The following is an 11,719-nucleotide window of genomic DNA, read 5'->3' on the forward strand; positions in this document are numbered from 1 at the left end:
TCCTTTTGATAGTTAAGTACATAATACCTTTATTAGTATGCTTTGTGAATGTAATGAATGTATTTTATTTCTCTCAATCCTTTAATTACTTTAAAATAGCATCAGAGAGATTTAAAATGCTTTACTTACACGTGTGGCTTTTGTCTATAAAAGAGGGGCCATTTCTTATTATGTCTTTTAATTACTAGTAATAGCTCTATAAATAGATGATTGTTTTTTGAGGAGTTAACATTAGCCTAACTATCCTCATATGGAAGAAAACATTAACCTGAATGTTGAATATATATAGTATGAATTCTATTATGTGCCTGTAATGGTAAGCAGTGAAAGATTTCTTATGTTTTGCAGACTACGAACTGATTTCTATTGAGAAACATACTTACTGATGGACTAACTTAATATATGGGTTACCAGAACTACAACAACTTATTTCTCTCTAGTTAAAGTATTAATCTGCTATATATTCATTCTAAGTTATGAATTTGTTTTGGATTTTGTATTTTCTCTTATATCCAACTACGTGAATTGGAGTAGTGCCTCAAGTGTATCAGAATAAATGCTGACTGTGTCTATCCAATGCCAACATTTTCAGATGAAAAGTAAAAGATTCAGTAACTCATCTGGATGTGACTTCCTGTGTGATCCTAAATCTCTGAATGCTGAATATATTAGATGGCTAACTATTGATTTTCATTCCTTAATCACCTATTTAGCATTGCAGTGCTATTTCAGACATAATTCTGTTTCATAAAATATACTGGATTACAAGTCTAAGACAGTTCTAGTTCTATGTGAAAGAGACATTGGCTGTTTTAGATGACAATGTGGATAGGTGGATTAAAACAGTATCTGTGAACTTTTAATAGTGGAATCTTTTATTTTTATAGCTCAGTACTGTAATTAGCACTAATTGCAGCAGAGGCTGAAATATTATCAACACATAGAGTAGGGTGAGCTGGCCAGACTTAGAGAGTGATGAAAACATATACTTGTTTACTTAGGGAACATTTTCTGTCATGTGTAAAGTCTTAAACTTTCCCGAATTATTTGTTCATCTGGATTATGTACCATAGTGTTAATGTCCAAGTGATGAAGGATAAAAGGTACTGAAAGATGGCCTATTTTTCATCAATAAAGATTTATTTCCAAAACTACAATGTATATTATTCTACATAAACTAATTGAAAAAAACAACAACAAATATTAACATTAAAAATAGTGCTTGCTTCTGTGTATCAAGAGCTAAGAACTTTTTAAAGATATCCTGGAAGTTTCTTCAATCTCTCTTTGCCAGTGTCCTGGAAATCTTATATTTTACTTAGAGTGGTTTTTTTTTTTTCTTTTTAACAGAGTTCCATGATGGCAAAGATTTTTGTCTTTTTGTCTGAAAATGAGTCTCAAGTGCTTAGAACTAACTGCCCCATAGAAAGTGCTCAAATATTTGCTGAATGAATTAATTCAGAACCTAAAGCAGCAAGGGAAGAAGGAAGGGAAGCTAAAAGTAGGATAACAGGGACTATTAAAACCAGTGTTTTAGGAAGAGGAAATAAATGCTATCTTTTAGGGTTTTGTTGTTATTTGTTTTGTTTGTAGGCTTTTTTCCTTTGCCTTTTTCTCTGGAAGGTTTATATATGGACCTGTAGCTGTGACTTTAAGCAGAGTGGATATGACAGTGCTGGATGAATTTTGGAATGCAGCTCAATGTAATGGACATAATTCATAGGGAATGTATGTGTCCTCATTGGAATCCAGCTTTGACATTCACTCTGACTTGCACAGGTCACTTAATTTCTTTTAGCATTAGTTTCTGAGCTCTTGAGAGATTTTCCTCTGTTCTGCTGAGACCTAGTCCTTTAGCAGTCATAACTCAAGGACCGCTATGGAAGTAAATGAACATGAGGATAGGGCTCTGGACGGCACAAACCCTCACCTTCAATAGTATCTATACTTTTCTTTAAATGTATTTTTTAAATATATATTTTTATTGATTTCAGAGAGGAAGGGAGAGAGAAAGAGAGATAGAAACATCAATGATGAGACAGAATCATTGATTGGCTGCTTCCTGCTCTCCCCTTACTGGGGATTGATGCTCCACCACTGAGCCATGCCAGCTGGGCTAAATGTATTTTTCAATTACAGTTTACATTCAATATTATTCTGTATTAGTTTCAGACATACAGTAAAGTGGTTAGAAAATCACATGCTTTACAGAGTGGTCCCCTGATTGCTTCAGAATACTCACCTGGCCCATATTTAAGTATCTCAAAATTACTGAGTATACAGTGGGGGCTTGACTTACAAGTTTAATTTGTTCCGAGACCGAGCTCGTTAAGGAGCTCGTTAACTCAAATTACTCTGTCAACTCAATGCAAAAAATCGGCCAAGAGACAGCTGGTATCTCAAAAAACTCGTTAGTTGGGATACTCGTAAGTCAAGGCCCCACTGTATTTCCTATGCTCTAATCCACATCTCTGTGGCTCTTCTGCAATGACCAATTTATACTGCTTAATCCCTTCACTTTTTCCACCCAGCCCCATCAACCCACTCCCTTCTGACATTTGTCAGTCTGTTCTAGAGTATTTATTCTTTCATATAATCTATTGTGTTTAAACATTTGCCAGGGCTGACTGGCAGACCCTGAGCAAGGGATGAACAGACTGCTTTGACACACATTTCTGTGAAAGAGAGGGTTAAGGGACTGTTTTATTTTACAAGTAAAGAGCAGTCCTGTTTGACTGCCTTCTTAGACTTTTATTGTCAAAACAGCTTGAACTAAAATTAACCTCTGGATATAATCAGTAGGGTAAGTATCCTTGAGAAAGCACATGCTTCTACAAGGTCAGGTCTAAAAGACTAAACAGAGATTTTAGTAAAATAACCAGGGGTTCAGACTTGTTTGGAAAAGTCAAAGTAGGGGCTGCCATCTTCAGCAAGGTCCCCCCAGAGGCCCCTGACCTTTCGGAGAATTCTCCTTACAGACATTCTAACCAAGTCCCACACACATTCTGCAATCCTGTCAATGGTGAAAGGGAGTCCAAAGTCCAATTTCAAAGTGATTTGAATATCCCTGAATAAGATGATCGCTATGATTTGTTCATTTGTTCATTCAACTATTCCACTTTTCCATTAGGATACAATGGTAAGCAAAAGTATTAATTTTGAATACTAATATTACACTTAATGCCAATCACTGTTTTAGATATGGTGAAGAGATTAAGCAAAGAAAAACAAAACTCATAGACACAGACAATAATATGATGATTACCAGAGGGAAAGAGGAGTGGGGCAGGGGGAGGCAGAGGGTAAAGGGTGGATAAATGTTATGGAAGGAGACTTGATTTGGGATGGTGAACACATGATACAATATATAGATGATGTATTATAGAATTGTACACCTGAAACCTATATAAATTTATTAACCAATGTCACTTCAATAAATTCAATAAAAGTATTATAAATATTCTCAGGATTATTTGAGACATATTACAATTATCCTTATTTCATAAATGAGGATACTGAAGTAGAAAAGTGTTACTGAATTGTCAAGATCACACAGCTAGTAAGAGGCAGAGGAGGGATAAATGAGTTACTGGAATCTGTGTGCTTAAGCATTTCACACACTGCCTCCACTGCAGAGGCCAGAGTCCTGCATCTATGGAGCTTGCAGTATAGAAAAAGACAACCATTAATGAAGAAAGCACACGATAAATGCATGACTGCTATAAAGAAAGACCAGGGTTCTCTTTACGGTATACCATGGGACATGGGGAGTGGAGTATGAAGGCAACTTGGCTTGTAATGTCTTCACTCAGAAAAGGATACTAAACTAAGATTAATGAATGTATAATATTTTGTATGGTGTTCAAAACCTTAAAAATTGTAGGCATTATTCTAGCAGTTTCTATACACATTTGTGCTTTCTGGCAGTTGTGAACATTTTAATTTGTAGATGCATAAGTTTAGTATGAATCCCCCTCATATGTTTACATATTTATCCATGTATGTGCATGCCTGCATGCCTATGTTCATGGATGTTAATTCAGCAAAACATGCATATACCGGTTGAAAGTTTATTTTTCTACCCTGATTCTATTCCTATTCACATGTTTCATGTTATTTTAATGCAGAAATTCTAAGAGCACAGTAGATAACTGTCCAATGCAATTGCATTGAATACACAATGCTAATTTGGACTGTGCAAAGGGACATACAAATTAGCATCTCCAATCAGCTATTTGATGTAGACAATCATCCCCATCCCTCAAATGCACAGGCTTTACTCATGTTCCTCTTTATGTCTGTTCATTTGTAAATAGTTAGACCTAGTTTAGGGAATTGTATTTAGAGTTATTCACCAGATAACCTAAAAAGGGAAACCCCTTTCAGCATGGCTTTGTATGCATGGATAATCAAAGGAATTTTAAACAACTATGCTTATAGTAACCGAAGCATTTTTTACTTGAGAAAAATGAGGTAGGTAATTATACTAGTAATTATCCACTCTGTAGTGGAGGACAGATACACTGTTAGAGAAATAAAACTGAATTCATAAGATGAAGGAATGAGAGGTATTTTATTTATCTCAAATGGTAATGAGATAATGTTCTTGTGACAGGAATTTGCTGAGGAAGTTTCCAGACACAGATAACTTTGAAATTACAACATCTTTGAAAACCAGTATGGTTTTATGAGGAAATACTTTGCTTAGGTTTTGTCTTTCTCTCTCTCTGTTTTTCTCTTTAAATAAAGTGATGCATTGTTACTTTGCCTTTTCTCTATGTGTTTTACTTGAAATTGAGGTTAAATGCAATTCATTGAATTACTATAATTTTAGAATAAAATACTAACTACTCCGTGGTACAACTGCCAAGGTTAATTGGCTTTTACTTAAGATCTCATGAGATTTGTGTACTTTTACTTTCCAAGATAATGTAAAGATAGATTTGTCTGGTTGACTCATACTGCCCTTTCTAGGAGCTCCCACTTCACCACGTGACCCGGTAGGTAATTATTTTTCTTTAACACATCATACCATTCAATGTTTCCTTTTATTCCCTGAGATATAAATAAACAATGCAAACTCACTGAGTCTCTTTTCGAAGGTTGACCTGTGTGTCTTGCAGAGGCCAAGGAGCAGGGAGGTACGGTGGTAGTGCTAAATTTTTAAAGAAATTCTCAAAAGCCTTCCTAAGCTTGGGTCTTGATTTTGTTTCTAAAAACACACAACTTCCAGGGCAGCTTTATCAAAAGATATTTTATATATACACACATACACACATGCATGCACACATACACACACACCTTTAGGAGTGTACACATAACACTAAAACAGTTAAACTTGATTGTGAGCAAAGACTTGGAGTCAGACTGTTTACCTTAAGTTCTTTGTTTTGCTAACCTCTGTGTGTTTCAGTGTCTTCGCCAGTAAATTAGGAATAATAAGATCGCAATGATAGCTATTTCCATTAAGTATTAAATGAGATTATATAAATAGAAAAAAACTATGAACATTTAATAAACACTACTTATTTCAATTTTAAAGGTATCTATACATTCACAAATTCCCAATACTAAAATTATCATGCAAATGGAATTGGACATATGTATATTCCTTTCTCTGTGTTTGTTTAGTGTGTGTGTGTGTGTGTGTGTGTGTATGGTGAGCAGGAGGTATGATATGTCTTACCTAAAAAGAAACTCCCCTAAATTTGGTTATCTGTAGAAAAAGGCTCGATTTGTCTAGATAGTGCTACATTGAGCTCATATTTCTTAAGATGAATGAGTTGAGATATGATCACCCTTTTAAAACCACTGGGTAGTGGCATCAAGTGTGTCTCCATTGATTAAACAAACAACAGCTAAATAATTTTTCTCCTAAAATTATCTAATTTCTCTCTCCTGTTGAGAGTCAAAATACTAATTAATGGATTCTCTTTATTTCTTTCCTAAGAACTTAATTATTTCCTTTACCCTTCTGGTGTGAATTATTTCCCAGATTGCTTTTTGTTTTGTTTTGTTTACTATTATTTATCTTAATGGGTAATTAATAACATCTGGGGGAAAATGAGAAGTTTATTTACTCTAACTTGCAACCATAATAATTTCTATAAGATGCATCATAGGCTATAATCCAAGGAGATATGGGACAGTTTTGTTTTTTTGTAAATTAAGCTAAGAGGTATATGAATAAAATATATACATGAACCAATAATATTTTTATAGTAAAAGAACAAAAACATGTGCATTGCAAATTCTTTTGCTTTCTAAGTTTTAAACTTGCATAGACTGAGTACTAGGTTTGCTGGAACCTTTAAAACACCAATAAAACATTAATCAAAACCAAGCCTCATTTCAGATTTTATAGTAGAAATGATTCCATGCACATTCATAGCTTTTTTGAAACTATATTTTTATCTTCATTTGGGGGAAAAAAGCATCAACTTTCCTTTTCAATCATTTTTCATTCCCACTTCAAAGCCTAGTGGACTTTTTTATCCCCTCCCTCTACCCCATCCTCCCTTTTATCAAAGGAAAGTATTTGAAAAGACTCCTTCCTGGTGTGCCCTAAAATTTCTTTTGAGGTAATAAACGAGATAAGTTCTCTGTGTACCTAAAAGCCCTGACAAGTTTGGAATTCTTATAACCGACACACTCATTAAACATAATGGCATATATATTTTTGAACTGCTCTACTGGTTTTCTAAATTGCCATTTAGTATCAGCTTTGTCCCCTACAATCTATTCACCGCACATACTGATTATTAAAAAAAAAAAGAAATGTTATATCCTGACATTTCTCTCCTTAAAACTATCCAGTGGTCTCCACTATCACTATAATTATATTTTAAAAATCATTATCTTAATTATTGTCTAGTAGACCCCATAGTGTTGGGCCCCTTCTCTTGGTCTCATTTCCCATCACTCTACCAGTGGCTCCCATGTTCCTTTTACATGGATCTCTTTGCAGTGCCTTGAACTTGCCTAGAAGCTCCCGTCTCAGTGTTTAGTACCTGCTGGTCTCAGACTGGGATTTTTTTTTCTCTAAATATTTATTTAGCTTATTTCTCTACTCAGTTTATGGTATAAGAAGGATTATCCTTAGTGCTCCTATCTAAAATGGTACCTCTATCTGTCATCACTGTATTACCCCTAAATTTGCTTGTCTTCTCAATATAAAATACATCCTTCTATGACTTTGTACCACATATGTATTTGGATGTTTGTTTCGTCATTCTGCTACTTCTGAAATGTAATCTCCCAGAGAGCAGGGCTTTTTCACTTTTCTTCATTGCCTTATCCCCAGAGTCTGAGACAGAAGGTGCCCAGTGGATATTGGTTGAATAAATACATGTAAAATATACGCTTTCTCAAATGGCTTCTATGCTTCCCTGTCATTGCAGTGAGGTAAGACTCACTATGAAAGTGGAAAAAGTAAAATCCTTAGGCCAGGTGATAGCTCTGCCACTTGTAAGAAAATCAGCCTACTAGCATTGGGTAAGTCACTTAAAAGAGCAGAGGAGTGGTTTACTCATTTATATTATCTGGAGCTAGGAGCACTGACACTTATTCTCCTTAAAATCTCCAATAGAACTACTTACTAAAAAGAAACTTAAACAGTTTGGCTCTAAATCTGATATAGAAAAAGAATAGGCATAGCTTTCCTTAAATAGAATGATGAAAGAATTTGAAACAAGCATAGGTGATTAAGCAAAAAAGTTACTTTTCATAAAGATCAACTTATCCTAAATAATAAAAGGCTAATATGAAAACTGTCCCCTGGACTGGGAGTTCGACCAGGGGGTGGGGCCAGCCGGCCAACCACCGTGGGCCCTTCCCCTAGCCTGACCAGCTAGACTGGCCCAAAAGGGGCAGGCTGGCCAGACCCCACCCATGCACGAATTTGTGCACCAGGACTCTAGTAAGATTATAAATGTGATCACTGAAAACTTTAGATGACTTTCCCATGGACCATGAAACCAGAATTAGGATCCAAATTTGGATGTCAATATTGCCATATGTATTGAGCACTTAATGTACCCCTTGTATCTAATCTCACTTTAGTATTACAAGAACAGATTCCTCGGCCAAATTTTAGAATTACTGAAACAGATTTTCTTGTGCTGGATCTGAGGATTCTGCAATTATTTCTTTTAACTTTATTTTGTATTAGTTTTTTAAAATATTTTTTATTGATTTCAGCGAGGAAGGGCGAGGGAGAGAGATGGAAACATCAATGATGACAGAAAATCACTGATTGGCTGCCTCCTACACACCCCACACTGGAGATTGAGCCCACAACCTGGGTATGTGCTCTGATTGGGAATTAAACCATGGCCTCCTGGTTCATAGGTTGACGCTCAATCACTGAGCCACACTGGCCGGGCTTTTGTATTAGTTTAGATGCACAGTTTAGTGATTAGACAATTATATACTTTATAGAGTGTTCCCCTTCATATTCCTAGCACCACAATTGGCACCGTAAGTAGTATTTCAACATTATTAAATATACTCCTATGCTTTATTCTGCATTTTTATTTGCACTCAAGATAAACCTGTGCAAACTTATCTTTAAACCATGGTAGTTTGTATGACATGCCACCTATATAATTATTCTACATATCCCAGAGCTATTCTATTTTCTTGTTATAGGAGATATACCTAGTTATGCAAATTTGTCCTGTTCTAAGGTTTTTCCTTACAGTACATTTGAAAGTTTTTCATAACAGAAAAGATGTCTCTTGGCTTCCAAATAGTACTGAAGCTTTTGAACAGGTAGTGAAGTAAAATTGTTGTGTCCCCATTTCTATTCTACTTCTTACACAATGAGCATGCAAGACAATGTCACCACGTTGGCAAGACCATGGCTTTCTTTCACCTTTCTGCTTAAAATGTATTAAAATATTGAATATGGTCACTAATGACCAATAGTACTAATAATTATACTAACAGCAATTTCCTAATTGACCGCCATGTGGGGTATCTGCAATGGGATCCATAGCACAGCCCTTTTGAAAGCTCCTGGTTTCATTATTTTTATGTAATTGTAAACTGTTTTGCACTGTGAGTTTATTTCTTTCTCAAGCTAAGAAGGATTGTTGTTTGTTTGTATTTGGCAATGGATTTTAAATACTGCAGAAACCTCCAGATGTCTTATAATGGAGGAACAAAAATTGCAACCATAATCAAGAAAGAGGAGATTAGAGAGATAAATAAATTATAGGAACTAAAAGTTTGCCTCCACCATATCAGAAAAGTGACTGTGAAGTAACAAATTGGTCATTATTGATGATTATGGAAAGGATTATAATATGACAATTTTCAACAAGATTGCTGGTGAAAAACCTGAACTTGGACCATTTCTTGAATATATTATAGTCTTGGCCTCAGGCTTTTTCCTTCCTTCAAAGAACACCCGGAAGTACAGCTGGCCTTGCATTCAGCGAAGTTGCTATTTTGTCTCCCTCAAGAAGCAGCAAGATTTACAAAATTTACTTTTATTATTTTCTGAGTGGCCTTTGAGTAAAGAAACTATTCTAAAGCTTTAAAAAAAGGGAACTAAAGAAATAAAACGCAAATTAACTTTTTCATTAAGTTAAAATCTGAAGTTCTCACCAAGTAACTCAAAGCCCTACAAGACTTGGCCTCTGGCTATTTCACATTTGACCGCATCCCCTGCCACTCACTACTTCTCACACTGCTCTCCAGCAAACTGCCTGCCAACATACTCACAAAACCATATGAAAATTTAATTGGTGCTACTAGTCAGAATAGCATCACTGTATAGTTCTTACAATGTTCCGGTAATTAGTCTAACCACATCACATATTTTAACCCAATCTTCACCAACAAGTGATATAAGTTATATAAATTTCCCATTTTTTTCCTCGAGAGAACGGGAGCACAGAGAATTTAAATAAATCATCCAATATTACATACCTGTTAGGTAGCAGACTGGAATTCATGCAGTCTTACTTAAGCATTGACATTCTTAATCACTGTGCCTATCTACAAACCAGACCACAACACTCCCTTGATTAATACACTGCAATGTCTGGCCAACTTAAAATAAACTCCATTGTAAAGGTTCTTTGAGTTCTGGTTCCTCTCTCTCTCTTTACATCTGTTCTTTTCCATAAGACCAATTACATTGCATGCAGAGTGAAGAATGAGTTACGTGCCCAATGTAAAATGAAAATGTGGACTCATTCTTCAAAAAGTAAATGATTTATGACAGTGACAGGAGAGCATTAAACCAAGCATAGAACCCTTCTGAGATTCAGGGTCCTCAACTACCAAGGTCAAAATGGGAAGTTTAATGTAATAATTATAAGCACTTAACATCAGAGCTCCAAACGCATGAAACAAAAACTAACAGAAAAGAAAAAGTTAAAAAAAATAACTGAATAAATCAAAACCATAATATCACCAAAGAAGAAATACAGAACATCAAAATTTTTATAGTTTTTAAAAATGAATTCATCATTAAAAAATCAGACCTGAGTGGAAGATATTATAAAGGTCATTCTAGGTGTGAGCCAATGAAGAGACAGAAAATGATTCAAAACTGTATTTTAAAAACTATTTAAAAATTACTTTGGTGTAAATTACAGTCACCTTTTTTGGGAAATAATTTTTATAGAACTCATTTTTTTATTGCAAGTGAGAAAATGGCAAGTGTGAGACATTATATTATCCATTTTTAAATGGAATTTGTAAAAATGAGTATTATTTAGAATAAAAAGACATTAAGAGAAATTTCTTCTGCAGAGTAATTTCAGCCTACTTTTGGGAGGCTACGAAAGAGCCACCTAATGGTGTAATCGCTGCCATTGTTGGATTAAACAACTTAAGACAAATAAGGTGCATTTAACCAGAATCATGACAACGATTTACATCTACAGTGTGAGCTGCATTTACTTATTGCCAAGACTCTAGGCAGTTAAGTTGTCTTATAGCACATGTAGTTCTTAATTCATTGGCAGAATCACCCAGAGAAATAAATAGTGTAGATACATTACAAGACCACTGCTAACTGGAAGGAAGTCCTGCGGAGGATATTGCCACCGACCCCAGTGCTTTGGGTACCCAGAGTAACAAGGATTATGGGCAACTGTCAGTGGCATATCTAGGAGGTAAGGTGCCCTGGAAGCACCAGGAGCGGATCCCTGAGAGGGACACTGCTCTGTCCACACCAGCAAAGTGGACAGAGTTTGTTCTATGAGTCAATGAGCAGAAGAAAGAGGAGAGCCTAATTCGGGAGCGAATGCCCTAAAGTTATGATATAATGCACCATGATAGAGATAAATAAATCATACTAAATGATTTCTATGCACTAGGCTCAGTGCAATCAGAACACCCCACGACGGGAATTCATTTATTCCCCATCTCTTACATACAAACGAGTTGAGGATGCTGTGGACCTGACAGTATTTAATTTTACCCCGGACCCCAGGGTCCTGGAAAACCAGGATCACTATGAAAGCTCCCGCCAGCTTGTGTTCCGGGAGACAGCTCACAACGGAGAGGCAGCCTTTCCTAAAGGCCTGAGGAATGAGGCCTATCGGTTCAGGCCCTGGGCAGTTTCCCCGGGGAAATATGAAAACCGCCCCAACCACTGCCCCGCAAGCGCACGCACTCCACGCACGCACTCCACCCACACACTCACGCACGCACCCCACGCACGCACCCCACGCACGCACTCCACCCACACACTCACGCA

The 11,719-nt window shown here is 36.1% G+C and overlaps 1 long non-coding RNA gene across 1 annotated transcript in view; it reads left to right on the plus strand.

Annotated features, from left to right (window-relative positions):
• LOC118664933 overlaps window positions 1-1,151 on the plus strand; it is a 3,077-nt gene extending 1,926 nt beyond the window's left edge. The window contains exon 2 of the long non-coding RNA XR_004970464.1: window positions 349-1,151. This is a non-coding gene — a long non-coding RNA (uncharacterized LOC118664933). The remainder of the gene's footprint in view (window positions 1-348) is intronic.
• The last annotated feature ends 10,568 nt before the right edge of the window (window positions 1,152-11,719 follow it).

The sequence above is a fragment of the Myotis myotis genome, unplaced genomic scaffold (genome assembly GCF_014108235.1).
Source record: "Myotis myotis isolate mMyoMyo1 unplaced genomic scaffold, mMyoMyo1.p scaffold_m19_p_10, whole genome shotgun sequence".
Taxonomy (NCBI): Eukaryota; Metazoa; Chordata; class Mammalia; order Chiroptera; family Vespertilionidae; genus Myotis; species Myotis myotis.